This window comes from Coregonus clupeaformis, unplaced genomic scaffold, assembly GCF_020615455.1.
Source record: "Coregonus clupeaformis isolate EN_2021a unplaced genomic scaffold, ASM2061545v1 scaf0274, whole genome shotgun sequence".
Taxonomy (NCBI): domain Eukaryota; kingdom Metazoa; phylum Chordata; class Actinopteri; order Salmoniformes; family Salmonidae; genus Coregonus; species Coregonus clupeaformis.
In genome coordinates, this window is record NW_025533729.1 from 188559 (window position 1) to 213605 (window position 25047).

Here is a 25047-nt window from a genome sequence, read left to right on the forward strand (position 1 = left end):
ACATTTGAAAAATAAAACAAATGTGTCTTATTTATCAAGTGTTCTGTCTTGCAATTATACATATAATAAAATAACAACAAAATAATCAAAACGCTATTTAATACTATAATTGTATTTACTAAGATAATATTATTACTAAAATAGTTTCTAAAAGTGTTCTAGGCTACCCTACCCTAGAATTAGGGGTTACGGCTAAAATAGGTTATAAGTAGGGTAAGAGTTTCTGTATAGCACTTTGTGACATCTGCTGGTGTAAAAAGAGCTTTATAAATACATTTGATTGATTGTTAGGTTTAGTGTTTATATGGCAAAAAACAGTATGGGTTTATTGCACTCTTGCTCCTCCTTGTGGCCGTATTTGGGTACTACATAACTCATTCATGACACTTGCTTGGCTCATAATCTGAGGTAGCAACTGCATCAGATCTACAAATCAATGAGCTAGACCACCCAATTAGACAACAATCAACCCATTATATCCATTTGGTTTGCAACTCAGTGAACCTGCGCAGCATTTGCTCAATTCAATTCCTACAAACGAAGATTTCGATACATACCAAATTACCCAGCAGACATTTCAAACAAGTCGAAAAAAGGGTTATTTCTTAATTTAAAATGTCTTCTGGCTGTTTATCGGCCACATCTTGAAAAAGAGGACAGTTTTGTTTAGATTGTACACTTTTTCTTAAAACAAATATGGTTAACCATGAACAGAAAATGTGTAATGGCTATGCGCCAGCCATCGCTTCTTAGACTGTGGATCACCACAGCGTGTACTCAGGTGAACAGTGAGTGCGCGAACCAAGTAGCTGTAACCTTCTTAATAATAAGTTACCTGAGGTAAACCTACAGGGTTAACGCTCACCAAGTAGCCGCAACCTTGGTAATAATGAGTTACCTGAGGTAAACCTACAGGGTTAACGCTCACCAAGTAGCCGTAACCTTGTTAATAATAAGTTACCTGAGGTAAACCTACAGGGTTAACACTCACCAAGTAGCCTTAACCTTGCTAATAATAAGTTACCTGAGGTAAACCTACAGGGTTAACGCTCACCAAGTAGCCGTAACCTTGTTAATAATAAGTTACCTGAGGTAAACCTACAGGGTTAGCGCTCACCAAGTAGCTGTAACCGTGTTAATAATAAGTTACCTGAGGTAAACCTACAGGGTTAACGCAGGCAGGTCTCATTGATAACAATAGTGAAGCTGGCATTGTGACGCAGAACAATGGGCTGGGAATAGAAAGTTCTGAAGGCGAGTCGGTGTCACGGAGCTCAATAGAACTAATAGGAGCTGGTAGGGTGAAAAATGCCCTAAAATAAGGCCTGTTGTTTCGAGATTACTTCATAACCAGGGACAGAAGGTAATATTGGAACGACCCAGTATTGTGTTCTGTGTTCTTGGGTATGTTATTGTTCTCATGGGTGCTAGCAGGGGTTAAATATGCTAGGACAGACCGAAAGGTTGGGGGGGTATGATGGGTAATCCTGCAGGGTTTTGAAATGCATAAATAGGGGTTACTGTCTCCTCTCTCTCTCTTTCTATTCGGGATCCTGATCTGCTGCTATGAGTCTGCCCTTAACTTGAAATGTTATATTTGTGTAGGTTCTGAATTTAGCGGCGTGGGCTGTTGCCTGAACAATAGCCCCTTCAGGAATAAACCTGTGTTCTGCCCTGTACACCTGGTGCCCGTCTCTCTTTCCTTTATGACCCAGCTCGGGTCATTACAATATTATGAAACTGGGCTCCATGGCGGATGCAATGAACTACTTTTTATCCAAAAAAAACGTTGTTAAAAATGTCATGTGTCCAGCCTACTTGAGGCGCCCCGAAAATAATATTCAAAAGTTCGATCCTTGGACACAGAGGGGTTAAACACTAAAGTTACCGTCCATCTAGTGAAGAGAGGAGAACCGGACAGAGGGAGAGTAGGAAGCCAGCATCCGTCAACGAGAGAGGGAGAAGCCCTCCACGGTATTTAACAGGTGGAAGAAACAACCAGGGAGCTCCATCGGTCCACAAGAAATGCAGGCAGCCGGTGATGATGTAGTGATGGCTAGGATAACTAGGATGCTGCTGGTAGAGTAGCTAGCTTAGTTAGCTGTACCGACTAGCTTGGCTAGCTAGCAGGTCGTTCGTCTGTCCCTCGTCTTGGCTAACTTAAAAACAAACTGAACAAACGTTGGTGTCTCAACACTTTAGCGAACTCCGTCGTTGTTCCACACATCCTTTTTTAATTTCCACCTGGCATATATTTTTCAACTGTGCTGTGATGTCTTACATGCAATTTTAAACCTTTCTAGTCGCATAGTATCCACAGACTGTAAGTTAAAGATCAATATTTTTCATAAGAGTATTATTCTGTTGTTGATTGACTGACTATGGCTTTCCAAATCCCCAGCACTGCTATTTCTAAGGATCATTTTAAATGAATATTGGGGTTTTTAAACCATTCCTATTGTCCTATATTGTCCTATATATTCTTAGAAAAAATATTCCAATTTAATAGTAGTAGCCATAATTCATAAATGGCACCATGCAGGGTTCTATATGGAACCATTTTGGTTCAGTGAAGAATAACCTCTAGAGTTCTGATTAAAGAACCCTATAAAGGTTTCTATATAGAACTTTTAGTAGTTCCATATATTAAGCAAGCGATAGAACCTTTTTTGGTTTAAACAGGAGTGAAGAGTGTGTTGTTTTGAAGGTAGTATTGTCAAAATTCCGCTTGTAACAACGATCAGAATTAGTAAAAACAATAAGGTTATGCATGCCAACATATTAGACAATAACTAAGAGTAGGCTAAATAATTGTGTCATGCAAAACTTCTATAGATGTGTGTGTGTATGCTGGTAAAGATGTGTGTGTATGCTGGTAAAGATGTGTGTGTGTGTGTGTGTGTGTGTGTGTGTGTGTGTGTGTGTGTGTGTGTGTGTGTGCTGGTGAGACATCCACATATCACAGTCAAATATACAGGATACAAACATTTCATTCCAGCTATATAGCGTTTTGAAAAAGAAAAATTAATACACAAAAATCTATTAATTAAAATCTTAGAACAACAATATTTGACAGACACATGAAGGCACCCATAAGCAATCATTTCTGATGTAAAATAACAAACTTGAAAAAACTGTGTATATAACGTTTTAGAAATAAACTCCTTATAAATTCTTAAACAACATTGTCATCTCACCTCTTAGCTTTGGTGTCATGTCCCCCAGAGAGACTCATTTTAGAGGCAGGGCCCCCCTCCTCTCTCTCCCCAGAGAGACTCATTTTCGTTCACTGACCCCTAAACAGAGATCCAGCATGTTAGTTGTGGTTAACACAGTGACAACTAATTATTGAAGGTCAATTGTTCTATTTTATTAATTATCTCTTAGAAATAGAAATCTCTTAGAAATAAAACATTTACTAACAGCCACGTCCAAACAGTCAGGAGATTTAATGCAATCACATCAACATGTAGTCATGACTGATATTTTTCACCTTTTCTCCATGTAGTGGAACTAATAATAATAATAATAATAATAATCACAATATTAATAATAATAATAATAATAATACAATAATAATGACGGATCCAGTTTCAACATATCTCTAACTTTTGAAGTATACAGTTTGGTCCCAAATTATTGACTCCCTTGATAAAGTTGAGTAAAATGCTGAGCATTCAAATACTGAGCTATATTGTATGCTCAAAACAATGGTACATTAAATTATTTTATACTAATACATTTGCTCAGAGAAAGAGATTTTGTTTAACAAGTAATACGTTTTTTCTCAAAAAGGTAGGGGTCAAAATTGACCCCCCCTTTCAATACCTCCCTTGCGAGGATAACGGCACTGAGCCTTTTTCTAAAATGTTTTCTGAGTTGGAGTGATCTTAGACCATTCCTCCATACAGAATCCTTCCAAATGGCCAACTACAGGAAGGTAAAGGTACAACTAAACACACAATAAAGAAACAAATCTCCCTAACTGACGGGAGGCTTGAATCTTAGTCATTTACCCACCGGCCTCTTACTACTATCCCAATGTATACATTCTACCAACATCATACATAAATAATCCCTGATAGGATCCTTACTACTATCCCAATGTATACATTCTACCAACATCATACATAAATAATCCCTGGTAGGATCCTTACTACTATCCCAAATGTACACATTTTACCAACATCATACATAAATAATCCCTGGTAGGATCCTTACTACTATCCCAATTTATACATTCTACCAACATCATACATAAATAATCCCTGGTAGGATCCTTACCTTGCAGCCTGAATTAAATGTGCCCTTGAGCAAGGCACTTAACCCTAATTGCTCCTGTAAGTCGCTCTGGATAAGAGCGTCTGCTAAATGACTAAAATGTAAATGTAAATGTAAAACCAGAACATGTCAAGTCATTGAGATTTTCCTTTGTGCTGAGAAAGAAACCTTGGGAAGAGTTTATTCACCTCACCAATGTCAAGTGACGTTGTGTAATTTTTGTTACTGATTAATTTAACATCTGCTAAAGTCTAGTGACATTGACCCCATGGAAGAATAATCAGAAAACCAGTTGAACCTGTTTAGGAGAAAAGCCATGGGTTTCCAACATGGCTGTGTAGCTACTGCTAGAGGTCTCATGGATGGAATGTCAATGGTTTGTAATATTTCAGTATTCTGTCATGTATATAAAGTGTAATATTTGGATGCAAACTCAAAATGTAATACATTTCTACTCTATATCTGACATGGTACAGGTGTCTTCTTTTTATTAAGCCCATAACCATGTGTGTGAGGTGTGTACTTTTGTTTCAATGTAGATTTGTTTAAGAATACCAAGAAATACTGTGTGACCCTGATTTAGCCCACTGCAGTACAAGGTTAATCATTAAAAACAATACGGAATGAACAACTTGCAGTGTCCAGGACCAGTGATTGAAGTCTGAAGCACTGTCCCAAATGACACCCTATTCCCTACATAGTGCACTACTTTAGACCAGGACCAATGGGGCTGTAGTAGTGCACTATATAGGGTGCCATTTGAGGAGGCAGACTGAGTGTTATCCAGCCCCCTCTTCTCTCTCTCTCTCTCTCTCTCTCTCTCTCTCTCTCTCTCTCTCTCTCTCTCTCTCTCTCTCTCTCTCTCTCTCTGAACATGACTAAACTATTTTAGTAAAAGGAAATTGCATTAAACCGTGTTAAAAAACATTTCCATGTATGTTGTTCTCTCTCTCTGTTTGCAGGACTAGAAATGGGGTTTAAATCAGTTCAATACAGCCAGAGATAGAATTATATATCCTCAAACCGTAGACTCACGTCCTTCCACATGCTGGCTCAAACCTAACCCTAACCCTATCCCAACCCTATCCCTAACCCTAACCCTATCCCTAACCCTATCCCTAACCCAACCCTGTCCCTAACCCTAACCCTAACCCAACCCTGTCCCTAACCCTATCCCAAACTCCAAGCAGCAGCACTGTGGAAAGGACTTATGCCAAGTTGTTTGGATGAATTGTGATCTGCATGATTTTTAACAAGCAACTCCACTCTACTACAAAGTTAATATTCAATGTGATAAAAACAACTTGTTCCTTACTTTTTATTTTGTTTTTAGAAACCACTTTTCAGACCTTGTTTTGCCATTACCACATTTAAATGTACCCCTTGATTTCTGTTGAAATATTTAGTGTTTGTGTGTGTATCTTCTTGCCTAGTTTCCAGCAGAAGGGATCCAGGTGGGTATCTGAAGTTCAATTGATCCTGATTGTTTACAGGTTTGATGCCAGGAACAACTAGTGAAGATATACTGAGTGGCGCAGTGGTCTAAGGCACTGCATCGCAGTGCTAACTGTGCCACTAGATATCCTGGTTCGTATCCAGGCTCTGTCGCAGCCGGCCGCGACCGGGAGACTCATGGGCGCGCACAATTGGCCCAGCGTCGTCCAGGGTAGGGGAGGGAATGGCCGGCAGGGATGTAGCTCAGTTGATAGAGCATGGCGTTGCAACGCCAGGGTTGTGGGGTTCGATTCCCACGGGGGGCCAGTATAAAAAAAATATATATATATATGTATTCACTAACTGTAAGTAGCTCTGGATAAGAGCGTCTGCTAAATGACGTAAATGTAAATGTAAATATATACACTCCAGAAAAATATTCTCATGAAATCATATGACTTATAGTTAGAGAAAAGGATTCCTGTGAACGCGGCCTGCTACAAGCAGGAAACCAGTTATGGATGCGTGATCTAACTTGGCATCTTTTTGGGGTAACCACATTGGAACATTCCAACATTCATCTTTAAGGACATGAACTGGCAGAACAGGTTTCAGCAAAGTATGGAGTCATTGTTTTCAGGAAGGTGTCTCCATGGCGATAGGAGGGACAGGAGGCAGACTAAGGGCAAGGGAAGCCACCTGAACTACTGCCCTACAAAGGCAAAGAGCAGTCTACGCAAACAGTGAATCTGACAACAAATGGCTTAAAACTTTGTTTTTTTGTCCAATCATATCAACCATGACCACTGATCTGACCTATGACCCCTTAAATGCTGATACTGCACTCTGCCTTTTTATGACCTTAAACAGCTGTATGGGTAATGCAGAAGCAAAGTGCGGTATCTAAAAAATCTAAATGTGTTTATACAGCTTTCTTGTTGTTTTTCTGTTTGATGGAAACAGTTTGAGAGTTGTAACTATATTCCAACTGTATTTAATGCTGTTATGTAGTCGTGTTTTCATGTTTTCAATGTTGTATTGGAGTAGGCCTAACCCTCACCAATATTTCTGTTGATGGAGAGAGACACCAGACAAGACACAGAGACAGCAACAGAAGAATAGGATATGATGGAGAGAGACACCAGACAAGACACAGAGACAGCAACAGAAGAATAGGATATGATGGAGAGAGACACCAGACAAGACACAGAGACAGCAATAGAAGAATAGGATATGATGGAGAGAGACACCAGACAAGACACAGAGACAGCAACAGAAGAATAGGATATGATGGAGAGAGACACCAGACAAGACACAGAGACAGCAACAGAAGAATAGGATATGATGGAGAAAGACACCAGACAAGACACAGAGACAGCAACAGAAGAATAGGATATGATGGAGAGAGACGCCAGACAAGATGAGAGAAATCAATAGACGACACAGAGAAAGTGATGGAGAGAGACAGAGGAGGGGAGAACACACAGTAGACTACCACTAAAAGCTGATATAGGGATTCTAATTACTGCAGTGTGTGTGTGTGTGAGAGAGAGAGAGAGAGAGAGAGAGAGAGAGAGAGAGAGAGAGAGAGAGAGAGAGAGAGAGAGAGAGAGAGAGAGAGAGGGAGAGAGAGAGAGAGAGAGAGGGTGTTTAGGTACTGTTGGATTTTTTAATCAGTTTAGCTCATTGGACAAGTCAGAGTCAATGTTTGAAGTTCTTGAGTGGTTTTTGGCAATACACTGGTGATGTATTCATGGATTTAACTGTTGAAATTCCTTCCCGGACCCTCCTACTGGCTGTGGGCTAAGCCACCGATGTCTTCAAATCCTAGGGGAGAGAGGAGCTGTTACCCCTGGGGAGAGAGGAGCTGCTACCCCTGGGGAGAGAGGAGCTGCTACCCCTGGGGAGAGAGGAGCTGTTACCCCTGGGGAGAGAGGAGCTGATACCCCTGGGGGAGAGAGGAGCTGCTACCCCTGGGGAGAGAGGAGCTGTTACCCCTGGGGAGAGAGGAGCTGCTACCCTGGGGGGAGAGAGGAGCTGCCACCCCCTGGGGAGAGAGAGGAGCTGCTACCCCTGGGGAGAGAGGAGCTGCTACCCCCTGGGGAGAGAGGAGCTGCTACCCCTGGGGAGAGAGGAGCTGCTACACCTGGGGAGAGAGAAGCTGCTACCCCTGGGGAGAGAGGAGCTGCTACCCCTGGGGAGAGAGGAGCTGTTACCCCTGGGGAGAGAGGGAGCTGCTACCCCTGGGGAGAGAGGAGCTGTTACCCCTGGGGAGAGAGGAGCTGCTACCCTGGGGAGAGAGGAGCTGATACCCCTGAGGAGAGAGGAGCTGCTACCCTGGGGAGAGAGGAGCTGTTACCCCTGGGGAGAGAGGAACTGCTACGCTTTGGGGAGAGAGGAGCTGTTACCCCTGGGGGAGAGAGGAGCTGCTACCCTGGGGAGAGAGGAGCTGCAACGAAGAGAGACTGTGACCCTGCTCGGGAAGAGCTTAACGACTGGTGATTGTTGGGGCACGTTTGGCAGGAGCTTCAGTGATGAAGACTGCTGAACTTGCTGATGTTTCACAATATGCCATGGCCGTCTCAGTCACCAGGTCTCAATCCAATTGAAGACAACCATCAACAAAACACTAAATTCTGGAATTTATTGTGGAAGAATGATGTCACATCCCTCCAATAGAGTTCAAGATACTTTTTTTTCTTTTTTCTTTTTTCAACCTTGACAATAAACATGTTAATGAACCACAAACACTTGATGTATAGGGATGGCACAACATAGGGAGACAGTTTGCGTTCCTTCTCACATATGCACCTAGGAAGATGCAGTGTTTCTCAACCTGTCATTTTACATAATGTTGCAAGACACATACCATCAAATTAATCCATAGACTTTTGTCCATATTTACAGAAGGCTGTCATTTCACAAATTGTTCCTATATTGAAAGGACATAGGGAAAATAAAGTCAAACATTTCAATACAAAATAATAAAAACAATCACAGCATTACTCAGTCTTAATGTATTTTAACCATATTAACCAGTTTAATCAAATTGTTTTCATTTGGAACACTAAATCAGAACTACATTTGGAGTTCCAGACACTTGTAGAATGTATGCCAAGGCACATTGTAAGAGCTATAAAGAGACAGGGAGTGGGAGAGAGAACAGGTAGAACCTGATATGGAAATGAGCAGAACTAACTAAAGGAACTTTCTACCACCGAATGATCATTCCAGACTCTACTTCTATTGAGAGACATATAAAAGGTAAGACGACGATTGTTATGTGTATTAATATAGTTGATGATATTGTTATGTGTATTCATATAGTTGATGATATTGTTATGTGTATTAATATAGTTGATGATATTGTTATGATATTAATATAGTTGATGATATTGTTATGTGTATTAATATAGTTGATGATATTGTTATGTGTATTAATATAGTTGATGATATTGTTATGTGTATTAATATAGTTGATGATATTGTTATGTGTATTCATATAGTTGATTATATGTTTTGTGGACAGTGTTATAATAGGCCTACTCTCCTTAAAATGTTTTGGATATAAATTAGATGCGTGGGGTGAATTTGTTCTGTTTCCATCTGTGTGCCCCAGGGTGATCGCTCCTACACTATCTAGAATCTAAAAGGGGTGTCTTTTGGCTGTCCCCATAGGAGAACCCTTTGTAGAACCCCTTTTTGGTCCTAGGTAGAACCCTTTTGGGTTCCATGAAGAATCCTTTCCACAGAGGGTTCTACATGGAAGCCAGAAGGGTTTTACCTGGAACCCAAAAAGCGTTCTCCTATGGGGACAGCCAGAGGACCCTTTTGGAACTCTTTTTTCTAAGAGTTTACTGTATCATAGGTCTATAGACTTGTCTTCTCAAAACAGGCTTAACACACAACAAGCAACAACATTTTCTCTTTCTAATCTACTGTTAACTCTTTTCACTCAGGAAGGTATGTTGTGTGAAAGAGACAAATAAATACTGTGGAAAGACTAACAACAACTTACACTTCCTCAAAACAGGTTGTGTGTGTTCATTAGTGCCCACAGTAGCAAAACGTTTGGCAACAGAAACCGTTTAGGTCACGTTGTACAGCGTTTGGAGTAAAGTGTTTATGCAACATTTTAAAACTGTTGGCTGCGGAGTAAACTAATGAATACGACCCAGGTTGTAGCCTACAACTCGGCTGTTGATGTCTGCCTGATGCTGTAACCTGTATGTAGCCTGAGGGGTGGACTATGATGCAAGCTAGATATACTGGTTTTCTAAAGTTAGCTTCAGTTAGCTTCACATTCCAGATCAGACTTCACCAATAAGAATATACAGAGCGCTAGTCATCAGGAAGGTGCTCTCTCAGCACAACAGTAGATATCTCACTGACTTGACATGTTCTGGATGTGAATTCAGGCTACAAGGTGAGAATCCTGCCAGGAATGATTGTAAAGTGTGTAGAGAAATGTCACGATCGTCTAACAGAGAGGAGGACCTTGGCGCAGCGTTGAATGCAAACATATAATTTATTATACTGATCACACGATCAAAACAACAAAACGATGACGTGACAGTCAATGGTCATACACAAACCAAGACGAACAAGAAACCACAAATAATGAATGCCTAACGGCTACCTAAGTATGACTCCAAATCAGAGACAACGAGCTACAGCCGTCTCTGATGGGGAGCCACCCTGGCCAACATAGATCTACAACCACTAGAACATAAACAAATGAAAACTCACACCCTGGCTCAACATACTAGAGTCCCCAGAGCCAGGGGTGTGACAGTACCCCAAAGGCGCGCGGACTCCGACCGCGCCAACCAAATACCACAGGGGAGGGACCGGGTGGTCACTCCGCTTAGGCGGCGGATCCGGCCCGGGCCTGATCCCCGCTCCCTCTCCAACCCCCCAAAGTACCCTGGTCCGGTCTGTCCCCGCTGGCCGGAGCTGGACTGCACACTGGTGGAGCGGATTGCTCTAGCTCCGGCGTGAAGCATCTGACCGTGCCGGACCAGCCACCAGTGGAACAGGCACGGGCCGCGGCCGACTGACTACGCACACCACTGGCTTGGTGTGGGGAGCAGGAGCGGGCCGAGCGGGCTGACGGAAACGCACCACTGACTTGGTGCGGGGAGCAGGAGCGGGCCGGACCGGCTTGACGGGAGCGCACCACTGACTTGGTGCGGGGAGCAGGAATGGGCCGAGCCGGGCTGACGAGGCGCACCACTGACTTGGTGCGGGAGCAGGAACGGGCCGAGCCGGTTGACGGGCGCACCACTGACTTGGTGCGGGAGCAGGAATGGGCCGGACCGGCTAACGAAACGCACCACTGACTTGGTGCGGGGAGCAGGAACGGGCCGAGCCGGGACGGCTACGCACCACCGACTTGGTGCGGGAGCAGGAACAGGCCGAGCCGGGCTGACGAGGCGCACCACTGACTTGGTGCGGGAGCAGGAACAGGCCGGACCGCACTGGGGACACACACCACTGGTCCTACACAGGGATCTGGAATGGGCCGGACCGGACTGGTAACACACACCAGTACCTCTCGCCGTGCCTCCACACCTTCCATCCCCTCTTCGACCAGTGGCCCCCGTAACCTGGCGGCCTCCTCTGCCAACCCGCTGGGCCGCTCTGCCGCGGCCTCCTGCTGGGCCGTCGTCCACGGCGTTAGCCACCCCCTAAAAATTTCCTGGGCGTCTCTCCCCGTGGACCAGGCCTCCATGTCTCTCGCCAGACTCTCACCCCACTGCTCCAAAGTCCAACCTCTCTCCTCTTCACTTGGCTTGGCCCAGTCGAGACTCCTACTCCACTGCTCCCAAGTCCATCCTCTCTCCTCTTCATGCTGCTTGGTCCTGTTATGGTGGTTTCTTCTGTCACGATCGTCTAACAGAGAGGAGGACCAAGGCGCAGCGTTGAATGCAAACATATTATTTATTATACTGATCCCACGATCAAAACAACAAAACGATGACGTGACAGTCAATGGTCATACACAAACCAACACGAACAAGAAACCACAGATAATGAATGCCTAACGGCTACCTAAGTATGACTCCCAATCAGAGACAACGAGCTACAGCCGTCTCTGATTGGGAGCCACCCTGGCCAACATAGATCTACAACCACTAGAACATAAACAAATGAAAACTCACACCCTGGCTCAACATACTAGAGTCCCCAGAGCCAGGGTGTGACAAGAAATTAAATGTATGGTGTAATTTTAGTACAGTGAATGGAAGTAAAACACTCAGACCTAACAGTCTACTTCTATTGAGACAGGTTTGTGTCAGTCTAATCATACAAAATGGAGCTAACTGAACATGGGCAAGTCAAATTCAAAATATTCATATATTATAGTTCTACATTTAACATTTCATATGATAACTGTAATTGTATCATAGTTCCAATATAGTGTAGTGATCCTCGCTAAATGAGCCACGACACATTTCCAACCAAGTAACCCAATTGGCGCCAGCGGCGCGATGCGTAGGTTGTTTGCCTTTTTACAAGTGCAACCTGGGTTCGCTTCCCTGCCCCACTGTTTGCTACATTGGTGTCAGAAGTAGTATGGTGTCTGTGAGGCCATCAGAATGCACGGCCCGGATGTGTGAGGGGTCTGAATAGTCGAAGCACAGGACTTGCTTTTATAGGGGGCAGTGTGAGACAGGTTACAATTAGGTTTAACCCTATTGCTGCGATGCGTAGGGTGTTTGGGGTGTTTGCCTTTTTCGCCAGCGACCTGGGTTTACCGCCCTGCCTGCTGTTTGCTACAATATTAATATCACAGGCTTCCCGACATCCGTTGAACAAAGAGACACAACAATATGAGTGAAAGGATTTTAGGATAATATCAGTTAGTGTTTATTTAGAGTTGTCTTCTGGGTTCAGCCTTCTAGCTTCCTTTATCAATAGGGTGAAATATAACAAATGACATGGTCTCAGAGTTGGGAGATAACCAGGCCCAGTTTAAATCACTATGACAACCATTTCATTATTTTCCCAGAGCAGCAAGGGAATCTAGAGACTCAACCTTTGCAGAATCAGAATCACCTTTATTCGTCAAGTACATGTGCATGTACATATGTAGGATCTTAATTTGAGCCAGTTTGCTACAGCAGAAAAATATTCATGCAGCAACAGGAAATGTGAATTATAATTAATGGACATTTTTGTAGCGGTTGATACATTTCTATTAAGGGAAACTCAAGTCTGACATTTCTAAGTGGAAATTACAAACTTCAGAAGCCTTTTAAAACCTCAAATACACTACAAGTTTTACATTTGCTGCATTGAGGGAAAGTTAAGTTATTCTGCAGTGGGGGTGATCGAATTAAGATCCTACATCTGTACACATAATTCTACATGGTGATAGTGACAGACAACATTTAGAGACAGAATACAGACAGAAGAGTTTACACAAATGTCTGTACAACATTATACACAACTAGGAAGAGTGAGCATAGAGCTATAAGATAATGAACAGTGGATATACAGATATACAGTACAGTGGGAATACAGTTGATATACAGATATACAGTACAGTGGGAATACAGTTGGTATACAGATATAAAGTACAGTGGGAATACAGTTGGTATACAGATATACAGTACAGTGGGAATACAGTTGATATACAGATATACAGTACAGTGGAAATACAGTTGATATAGAGATATACAGTACAGTGGGAATACAGTTGATATACAGATATACAGTACAGTGGGAATACAGTTGGTATACAGATATACAGTACAGTGGGAATACAGTGGATATACAGATATACAGTACAGTGTGTATACAGTTGGTATACAGATATACAGAACAGTGGGAATACAGTTGATATACAGATATACAGTACAGTGGGAATACAGTTGATATACAGATATACAGTACAGTGGGAATACAGTTGATATACAGATATACAGTACAGTGGGAATACAGTTGATATACGGTGGATGTCCACATATACAGTACCAGTATAAATATATCTAAGAGGGATGAACAGAGTGCTAATGTAGTATAGTGCAGTTATTTAGTGTACAGTTCAGAGATGGCTTGATGTGGTGTGCAGCATAGAGTGTATAGTCCTTTAGTCTCTATGGGCCAGATGGTAGTGTACAGTTCAGAGATGGCTTGATGTGGTGAGCAGCATAGAGTGTATAGTCCTTTAGTCTCTATGGACCAGATGGTAGTGTACAGTTCAGAGATGGCTTGATGTGGTGTGCAGCGTAGAGTGTATAGTCCTTTAGTCTCTATGGACCAGATGGCCAGTTGGTCAGGGCCACAGCATGGGGAAAGAAACTGTTCAGATGGGGGTCTATAACATCCAATCACATAGGTTTACAGCAGCTGACAGTTGCAACGTTATTGCTAATAACTCAAACTGCCTTATTTAGATAAAAACATAATCTCTGTACAGATGTAGGATCTTATTTTGATCACCCTGTTGCAGGAGAACTAAAACTTGTAGTGTATTTGAGTGTATTTAAGCTTTAAAAAAGGTTTCTGAAGATTATCAATTCCACTTTTCTATTAAAAAATTGTTCATTAATTACAATCCGCATAATAATTAAAATGTCCTGTTGCTGCAGGATTATTTTCCTGCTGTAGCAAACTGGCTCAAATTAAGATCCTACATCTGTAGCAATACACCTCTCTTTGATGTACATGGCTATATCAGGATTGACTTTTGACCATTTTACATATTTTATTTACTGTTGTTTAGGCTGGTTGAATGAGTTGCCTATAAAAGCTACTTCATCTGCAAGAGAACAGGCGGCTGCACCAGCGACTGTAAGAAGTTATGTGATTTCCTCATATGAACATGAAAGTAAGTGTGTAGCCTACGCAGTTACACAATGGCTGTAGAAACTGTGGCACATATTTCTCGGTAACATTAGAAGTCAGATAAATGTGTTGATATGTAGGAAAGACGGGCAGACTCTCGTAGGTCTAGGCTAAACTACAAACTATTATAAGGTTAGGTCAACGTCAGACATTCAATGGTCAGAGTAGGTTTGAGCTATGATCACTTATCATGCAGACCAACCTGATGGTCTCAGTTTGAAATGGTGTGTAAAATACCATGCCTAGGCTACAAGCTCTGTCCTGCTACTGTTAGGTCTATAACGTTATGGGAACTGATCTGAACAGGTTTAGGCTGGTCATCTAGGATATGTAGGCTATAGCTGAGGTATAGACCTCCATCTGTATCAGGACTAGGCTCCTGCTACTGTTACTGTTATAACGTTATGGGAACTGATCTGAACAGGTTTAGGCTGGTCATCTAGGATATGTAGGCTATAGCTGAGGTATAGACCTCCATCTGTATCAGGACTAGGCTCCTGCTACTGTTAGGTCTATAACGTTATGGGAACTGATCTGAACAGGTTTAGGCTGGTCATCTAGGATATGTAGGCTATAGCTGAGGTATAGACCTCCATCTGTATCAGGACTAGGCTCCTGCTACTGTTACTGTTATAACGTTATGGGAACTGATCTGAACAGGTTTAGGCTGGTCATCTAGGCTATAGCTGAGGTCAGTGGTGATTTTAGCATGTCAATCTTGGTGGGGCAAAACATAAATAAAGGGGGATGCATGCCAGCAAAGCCACTCCACAACACAACACTAAACAATACATTCATTGCACTATAACGGTGACAAACGGTGCCCACAAACTGTCAGGGCCTACATAAAGCAGAGTCCCAACAGCAGAGTCCCAACAGCAGAGTCCCAACAGCAGAGTCCCAACAGCAGAGTCCCAACAGCAGAGTCCCAACAGCTGTCCTATCATTTCTCTTCATTATTTCTCTTCATATGACAAGGATTAAAAAGGATTTGCCTGTAGATTGTCGACCTGATTCGTGATGATGACTGCTGGCTAAGATTTTGAAAGTATGATGTTGACATGATCAGTTCAATCAAAGCTACTGTAGATATAATGTGATTTGACGTCATTTTGTCTGTTGGCCAATGACCTTCTTGGATGGGCACTTCTAATGTAACTCTGTGGCAGCACCCAAGGGGCTTGAATTTTCTAGCTCTACCCTTAGACTTGGCGGTGACGTAGTGTCCCCATGAGTGACAGAACACTGAGCCAATCACGAAGCAACGCTCTGTATTTTCTTCTGGCTGCCCCACCACCACAGAAAGCACTGAGCTAGGCTGAAACACCTGCATTTTGGAGCTGCCTTACTCAAGAAAACAAAAAAGAGACCATGTTTTTTTGTGGCTTTATTAACTCAATGATATATATATATATATTTTATAAAACAATTTTTGCTAACTGATATGTGACACGTATGAATGCCAAAATAACATGCAAAACAGGAAAGGCCACCTGCCCTGAATGACAGGTCGCTGGTTGAAAGAATGCCAAGAGTGTGCAAAGCTGTCATCAAGGCAAAAAGGTGGCTATTTGAAGAATCTCAAATATAAAATATATTTTGATTTGTTTAACACTTTTTTGGTTACTACATGATTCCATATGTGTTATTTCATAGTTTTGATGTCTTCACTATTATTCTGCAATGTAAAAAATAGTAAAAATAAAGACAAACCCTTGAATGAGTAGGTGTGTTTAAACTTTTGACCGGTAGTGTATATATTTTTTTACATTGTTAGCAAACTGATATGTGACATGTATTAATGCCACAATAACATGCAAAACAGGAAAGGCCACCTGCCCTGAATGACGGGTCGCCACTTGCTGAGGTATAGACCTTGATCTGCTTTACACAACAACAAAAAAACTGTTTTACATTATAACCTAGCCTACTTTAAATAATATAACATCTTTTCATTGTTGCAAAAAACCTTTCTGTATAGATCACTGATCCCCCCCAGATCAATCTAGCCTGTTTTAGCACTTCTGTCTACATTCTCAGATACGTTTAGAAAAGAACAGATTCACCGGATTCGTCATCATCCTCGAGGGACAGACGAACGACCTGCTAGCTAGCCAAGCTAGTCGGTACAGCTAGCTAAGCTAGCTACCACTACATCATCACCGGCTGCCTGCTTTTCTTGTGGACCGATGGAGCTCCCGGGTTGTTTCTTCCACCTGTTAAATACGGTGGAGGGCTTCTCCCTCTCTCGTTGACGGATGCTGGCTACCTACCATCCCTCTGTCCGGTTCTCCTCTTCACTAGATGGACGGTAACTTTAGTGTTTAACCCCTCTGTGTCCATGGACTGAACTTTTTGAATATTATTTTCGGGGCGCCTCAAGTTACATTTTTTACAAAGTTTATTTCTGATAAAATTAGTTCATTGCATCCGCCATGGAGCCCAGTTACATAATATTACCTTCTGTCCCTGGTTATGAAGTTCTCGCGAAAAAACAGGCCTTATGTTTGGGCATTTTTCACCCTGCCAGCTCCTATTAGTTCTACTGTAGGTTTACCTCAGGTAACTTATTATTAACAAGGTTACGGCTACTTGGTGAGCACGCTCAATGTTAACCTGAGTACATGTTGTGGTGAGCCACAGTCTAAGAGGTGTTGTCTGGCGCAAAGCCATCAAACGTTAAACATTTTCTGGTCATGGTTAAACATATTTGTTTTAAGAAAAAAGTGTACAATCTAAACAAAACGCATGTCCCTGTCCTCTTTTTCAAGATGTGGCAGATTTAAACTGCCAGAATACATTTTTTTATTAAGAAATAACAATTTTTCTGATGACTTGTTGTTTCTAAATGGCTGCTGGGTAATTTGATATGCATCAAATCTTCGTTCATAGGCATCAAATTGAGCGAATGCTGCGCAGGTTCACTGAGTTGCAAACCAAATGGGTATAATGGGGTGATTGTTGTCTAATCGGGTGGTCTAGCTAATGGATTTGTAGATCTCGACGCAGTTGCTACCTCAGATTATGAGCCTAGCAAGTGTCATATAGCTCAGTTGGTACAGCATGGCGCTTGCAACGCCAGGGTTGTGGGTTCGTTTCCCACGGGGGGCCAGTATGAAAATGTATGCACTCACTAACTGTAAGTTGCTCTGGATAAGAGCGTCTGCTAAATATGTAAAATATAAATGTAAAAAATGTAATGAATGAGTTATGTAGTACCCACAGATGGCCAAAGGGAGGCGCAAGAGTGCTATAAACCCATACAGTTTTTTGCCATAAAAACCCTAAACCTAACAATCAATCAAATGTATTTATAAAGCCCTTTTTACACCAGCAGATGTCACAAAGTGCTATACAGAAACTCTTACCCTACTTATAACCTATTTTAGCCGTAACCCTAACCCCTAATTCTAGGGTAGGGTAGCCTAGAAACACTTTTAGAAACTATTTTAGTAATAATATTATCTTAATAAATACAATTATAGTATTAAATAGTGTTTTAATTATTTTGTTGTTATTTTATTATATGTATAATAGCAAGACAGAACACTTGATAAATAAGACACATTTGTTTTATTTTTCAAATGTGGTTTGAATTGGGTGACCTAATAAACTCTGTGTGAAAGTCCAGCAATTGGCGTGGGGCAGGTTTGAGACTGATCTAATACATTTTATTTCTCAGCTGCCTCACCAACGTCTGTACGTGAATTAATAACTTTTAATAGCTAAATATTTCCAATAGATGGCAGCATAAGACCACGAAACATCAGTTATAGGCTACAAGCAGCAATATGATTGACATAAAATAGCATGCAACCAAATACTATGTGTCCCATGATTTTCTAAAATGGTCACCCATTACTTTAGTTAGCTATATATCTCGTATTAGGCCTGTGTTGCTTTTGGAAGAGCAATTAAATAGTGACTATAGCAGGTGTTGAACCCCTGGTAAATAATCACTAGTCAGATGCTCCAACCTCAACCCTAGTATACATGCATTTTTAAATATCTAATATTGCGATTAAACAACCTCGGAATAGATAAGACAAGAGTGCGTCTTCCAGCCCACCAATAAATTACATCATGCAACCCTCCCGGTTAGCAAATGTACCTCAACATGCCCCTCGCTTGTGCTAGAAGGCAGAGTGCTTGCTGCTGGTTGATGAATCTGACAATGAATGTACTAGGAAAATACGTTTTTCTCAACCAGAGGTGACTAAATTAATGTTCAGGCTTATTGATAATCATTATAGTAATGAAGTATGATTTCAAAACATGAGTATAAAAACAGGTAATAATAAACATGAATCATCATTATATTATTTCACAGTAATGTGTTAAATGCTTTTTCAGTCGTTCCTCTTGCGTTAGCAGTGAAAAGGGACAGTAAAAGCGTGTGCAGGAGTTTTCCTGTGAGGGGGAGTGGTGGTGTATCCAGGGAGAAAACTAAACGAACCTTCTGAAATGTCATTCATGGTCTTATGCTGCCATCTATTGGAATTATTTAGTAACTGCAGTAGTACTGAATAAAGTATATCCTTACTAAAGTAGTAATTCATTAATTAGTTAATTTTACCACTTACAACCATAAAATAACAATTTATAGCATAACAAACAATGAAACTGACATAAACCAAAAACACCATACATTTAGTTAACTATATATATATACTATTTATTTAGATGGATGACATTATCTGCCAAAGTAATACCACTGTAGATAAAGAAGAGCTCTCCAGTAGGTGAACCAAAACATTCAAAGGCCATTTTCTCAAAATTTAGGTTACAAGTTTATCATCTTTCAAAGCAGAATTACTTTCCCATTGTTCCTCAACTGTAGTGTATGATATACCTTTTTCTAGCTGAGTCTCTACTTTTATCCAATGTAAAAAACACAATTTCAAATTTTGCTACATAAGTTCGAGCCGGTCGGTCACATTTGACTGTGTAAAACCTAGCAGTGCTACTTATTTCTCTGAGTGAGGCAGATATATATTATTACTGTGTAAAACCTAGCAGTACTACTTATTTCTCTGAGAGTGAGGCAGGTATGTAGCATTTTGCAAAAAAACATGATTATTTGTCTCTCTGAAATGAAACCATCAAGTGATAGATTTTAAACAAATACATGTCTGTCATTGAACAACCCCATGCCATGATTAGATAGTGAAAAAACACACCAATCTCTTTCATAATTTCTTCAAACAATAAAAGCTAATTTACCAACATTTCTGAAAATGGATTTATAGCGTTTTTGAATGAAACTCTTCTTAAGTTTCCCCATCTGAGCTCAGAGTAGATGAGAGATGTAATGTTTGTCTCTGTTGTGTTGAAGCCCAATCAAGCAGGAGAGACCAGCCTCCCCCTGTACCCAGCTGTGTGTCCATGAAGAGTGACAAGTCTATGAATCTACCTATGAAGTTTAGAGAGGGAGACTTTTCTACTGAACAAAGGTAAGAAGAACTCATGGGTCATGGTCAGTGAGTTAAACAACACTGTCTCTAGTCATTTCTCCTCTCCCATTTTACCATTTATTTTTGTTGTTTTCATAATCCATAGGCTAAACCTTTTTTCCATTTTCATAGTCCTGAAACAATATTAAACAAACACAACATTCCCTCCCTGTGTGTGTGTGTGTGTGTGTCTGTGTCTGTGTCTGTGTCTGTGTCTGTGTCTGTGTGTGTGTGTGTGTGTGTGTGTGTGTGTGTGTGTGTGTGTGTGTGTGTGTGTGTGTGTGTGTGTGTGTGTGTGTGTGTGTGTGCGTGCGTGCGTCTGTGTGTCTGTGTCTGTGTCTGTGTCTGTGTCTGTGTCTGTGTCTGTGTCTGTGTGTGTGTGTGTGTGTGTGTGTGTGTGTGTGTGAGTGTGAGTGTGAGTGTAGTGTGTGTGTGTGTGTGTGAGTGTGTGTGTGTGTGTGTGTGTGTGTGTGTGCACTCCCTGGATGAGGAGATGTAATCTCATGTTTTGTCCACAGAAACCAACAGGAGAGATCAGAGACAGAGATTCTCAGTGGTCAGTCTTCCCAGAGTCATCAAACAGACCTGGCCTCCATATTCAGTGTATGGGGTCCTGTTATGTACATTAGTTTTTGTTTACCTCAAGTAAAGTTGATCTGTCAATCATTCATTAATGTGTTAATGAGAAAGCATTTAGTCTCTTGCTTAACTTATTTACTTGATTTATTTCAGTTGCTTGAAGAGAATATTATGACATTTGTGAAGAACGAGCTGAAGATGTTCAAGAGGATTCTTAGTCCAGAACTCCCAGAAGGCTTTGAGAGTCAGAAGCAGGATAAGGAAGTGGTGGACGCTGAAGATGAGAAGCAGGAGAGCAGTGCCAGAGAGGGGGCTCTGAAGATCACACTGCACGTCCTGAGGAAAATGAACCAGAAGGAGCTTGCTGACACACTGGAGAAAAGTAAGAGCTGTCTGCCTCATGTTGAATGCTGTTTTAGAACATTTAAAAGCTGTAGCTAAAGTACAGCTAAAGTAGCTGTGTAACTCAGTGATATTGTAAGCAGCCTTAACACAACACCTAGTGACCTCATGAAGTAACAGCAGGAATGTGTAGCAGAGAAAGAGAGAGAGAGAGAGAGAGAGAGAGAGAGAGAGAGAGAGAGAGAGAGAGAGAGAGAGAGAGAGAGAGAGAGAGAGAGAGAGAGAGAGAGAGAGAGAGAGAGAGAGAGAGAATTAATAATACCAATAATGTGTGTATTGCATTATGAAAATCAGTTAAGTGAAGAAATGATTATAATTTAAAATGTTATAACAGTCCTAGAATACTGTAGGCATTAAAACAGATGTAATATTAATATCCTCTGTTATTTCTTCATTCAGATGATCTTGCTGTGATTTGCCAACGTGAACTCAAATCTAATCTAAAGAAGAAGTTTCAATGTGTATTTGAGGGGATCGCTAAACAAGGAAACACAACACTTCTCAATAAGATCTACACAGAGCTCTACATCACAGAGGGTGGAACAGGAGAGGTCAATAATGAACATGAGCTGAGACAGATTGAGACAACAACCAGGAAACAAGCAAGACCAGAGACTGCAATCAAATGTAACGACATCTTCAAACCCTTAACTGGACAAGACAAACTTATCAGAACTGTGCTGACAAAGGGAGTCGCTGGCATTGGGAAAACAGTCTCTGTGCAGAAGTTCATTCTGGACTGGGCTGAAGGAAAAGCAAATCAGGACAAGTACAAAGTTCTGTTCATCTTTGATGAACCCACAGAAGGAGGAGTACTTCAGGAAGAGATTCAGTGATGAGGACCTGGCCAGCAGAATCATCTCACACATAAAGACATCAAGGAGCCTCCACATCATGTGCCACATTCCAGTCTTCTGTTGGATTTCTGCAACAGTCCTTGAACACATGTTGAGTACAGACCAGAGAGAAGAGATGCCCAAGACTCTGACTGAGATGTACTCACACCTTGTGGTGTTTCATACTGAACAGAATAATGAAAAGTATCTTGGGAAAGAAGAGACAGGTCCACACTGGAATAAAGAGAGCATTCTGTCACTGGGAAAACTGGCTTTTCAACAGCTTGTGAATGGCAATCTGATTTTCTATGAAGAAGACCTGAAAGAGGCTGGCATTGATGTCAATGAAGCCTCAGTGTACTCAGGATTGTGCACACATATCTTTAAAGAGGAATGTGGACTGTACCAGGACAAGGTGTACTGCTTCGTGCATCTGAGCATTCAGGAGTTTCTGGCTGCTGTATATGTGTTTCTCTCATTCATCAACAACAATGAGAATCTAATGGCCGAACCGCAAGTTACTGAAGTTACTGTCTACAAGAGTGCTGTGGATAAAGCCTTACAAAGTGAGACAGAAAACCTGGACCTGTTCGTCCCGCTTCCTTCTGGGCCTCTCACTGGAGTCCAATCAGAAGCACTTACGAGGTCTACTGACAAAGACAAGAAGCAGCTCACAGAGCCATGAAGAAACAGTCAAGTACATCAAGGAGAAGATCAGGGGAGAATCCCTCTCCAGAGAGGTGCATCAATCTGTTCCACTGTCTGAATGAACTGAATGACCATTCTCTAGTGGAGGAGATCCAAAGCTACCTGAGCTTAGGAAGTTTCTCAGAAGCCAAACTGTCACCTGCACAGTGGTCAGCTCTGGTCTTTGTGTTGCTGACTTCAGAAAAGGAGCTGGATGTGTTTGACCTGAAGAAATACTCCAGATCAGAGGAAGGTCTTCTGAGGCTGCTGCCAGTGGTCAAAGCCTCCAGAGCTGCTCTGTGAGTACATAAAATGACATTTAAGTACTAATCATCAGGAAGAAATATTCAGTTTAGAGAAATATATGTATTATTGAAAAACATATTGAATCAATGCATTGATGTTCACATTAGTATAACAATATGACCATACAATTCTAGGAGATGGAAGATGAATCTATATGTTGTTTAAGAGAATAAACCAAATGCATCTGCCATTGTCCTTCTACACTACTGGTGTTAAATTAACAGTGTGTTTGTGAAATCATGATGATCTCTCTGTCAGGCTGTCAGGCTGTGGAGTCACAGAGGAAGGCTGTGCTTCTCTGGTCTCAGCTCTGAAGTCAAACCCTTCACACCTAAGAGAGCTGGACCTGAGTAACAATGACCTGAAGGATTCAGGAGTGAAGCTGCTCTCTGCTGTCCTGGGGAATCCCCACTCAAACTGGAGACTCTGAGGTCAGTATTCCTGTATCACTCAATGACCACACACACACTGGACACACACACACACACACACACTGGACACACCCCCACTGGACACACACACTGGACACACACACACACATACTGGGCACACACACACATACTGGGCACACACACACAAAAACACAATGGACACACACACATTGGACACACACACACACACACACACACACACACACACACACTGGACACACACACACACTGTCACGATCGTCTTGAAAATGAGCAGACCAATGCGCAGCGTTGCGAGTGAACATGATGACTTTATTAATTAAAGCAACCACGGAAAAACAACAAAAGACGATAGTGAAGTCCAACAGACAAAATACTGAACCTGGAACACAAAAACCCACAAACAAACAGTGAAACACCACAGTATAAATATGGCTCCCAATCAGAGATAACGAGCCGACAGCTGACACTCGTTACCTCCGATTGGGAGTCAATGACCAAACATAGAAACAAACAACCTAGACTAACCAACATAGAAATACACCCAAGTCCCAACAAAACAACATACACTCTAGCTCACATACACAAGTCCTAGAGCCAGAGTGTCACAGTACCCCCTAAAGGTGCGAACTCCGCGCACCAGCCCACAGTCTAGGGGAGGGTCTGGGTGGCGTCTGTCTATGGTGGCGGCTCAGGCACTGGTCGTGGTCCCCACCCCACCATAGTCACTACCCGCTTGTGTAACCTCCTCCACATGACCACCCCCAACTAAACCCCACAGGATTAAGGGGGCAGCCCTGGACTAAGAGGCATCACCGGACTCAGGGGCAGCACCGGACTAAGGGGCAGCACCGGGCTAAGGGGCAGCACGGACTAAGAGGCAGCACCGGGCTAAGGGCAGCACCGGACTAAGGGGCAGCACCGGACTAAGGGGCAGCACCGGACTAAGGGCAGCACCGGGCTAAGGGGCAGCACCGGGCTAAGGAGCAGCACCGGGCTAAGGGGCAGTACCGGACTAAGGGCAGCTCCGGACTGAATGGCGGATCCTGGCTGGCTGGCTCTGGCGGATCCTGGCTGGCTGGCGGATCCGGGCTGGACGGCTCTGGCGGATCCCGGGGCTGGCTGGCTCTGGCGGATCCTGGCTGGCTGGCGGATCCCGGGCTGGGCGCTCTGGCGGATCCCGCCTGGGACGGCTCTGGCGGATCCTGGCTGAACGGCTCTGGCGGATCCTGGCTGAACGGCTCTGGCGGATCCTGGCTGGACGGCTCTGACGGATCCTGGCTGGACGGCTCTGGCGGATCCTGGCTGGACGGCTCTGGCAGATCCTGGCTGAACGGCTCTGGCGGATCCTGGCTGAACGGCTCTGGCGGATCCTGGCTGGACGGCTCTGGCGATCCGGGCTGCTCATGGCTGGCTGACGGATCTGGCTGCTCGCGGCTGGCTGACGGATCTGGCTGCTCATGGCTGGCTGACGGTGCAGGCTGAGCGGCTGGCTGTGGAGGCGGACCCCAGCCTCGGAGGAGTGGTCATCACCTCCCGCAGGACGGTTCCCATCTGCAGGAGCTGCTCTTGCTGGACCCGAACCTGGGCTTCCAGTCTTGTACGGGCTGCGTCGGCTCCTGCTGATTCCATCGCTGGTGTATGATTCTGTCTGGCGGAAGGCTCTAGCGGCTCCTGTCTGGCGGAAGGCTCTAGCGGCCCGGTCTGGCGTAGCACACCGTGGACCTGGTGCTTGGAGTAGGAACAGGCCGGTCCGTACCGGGAACACACACCACTGGCCTCAACCGAGGATCAGGAACGGGC

The 25047-nt window shown here is 42.9% G+C and overlaps 1 pseudogene; it reads right to left on the bottom strand.

The window, feature by feature from the left end:
- The window catches only part of LOC123484328, a 62244-nt pseudogene that overhangs the window by 13766 nt on the left and 23431 nt on the right, over positions 1–25047 (bottom strand).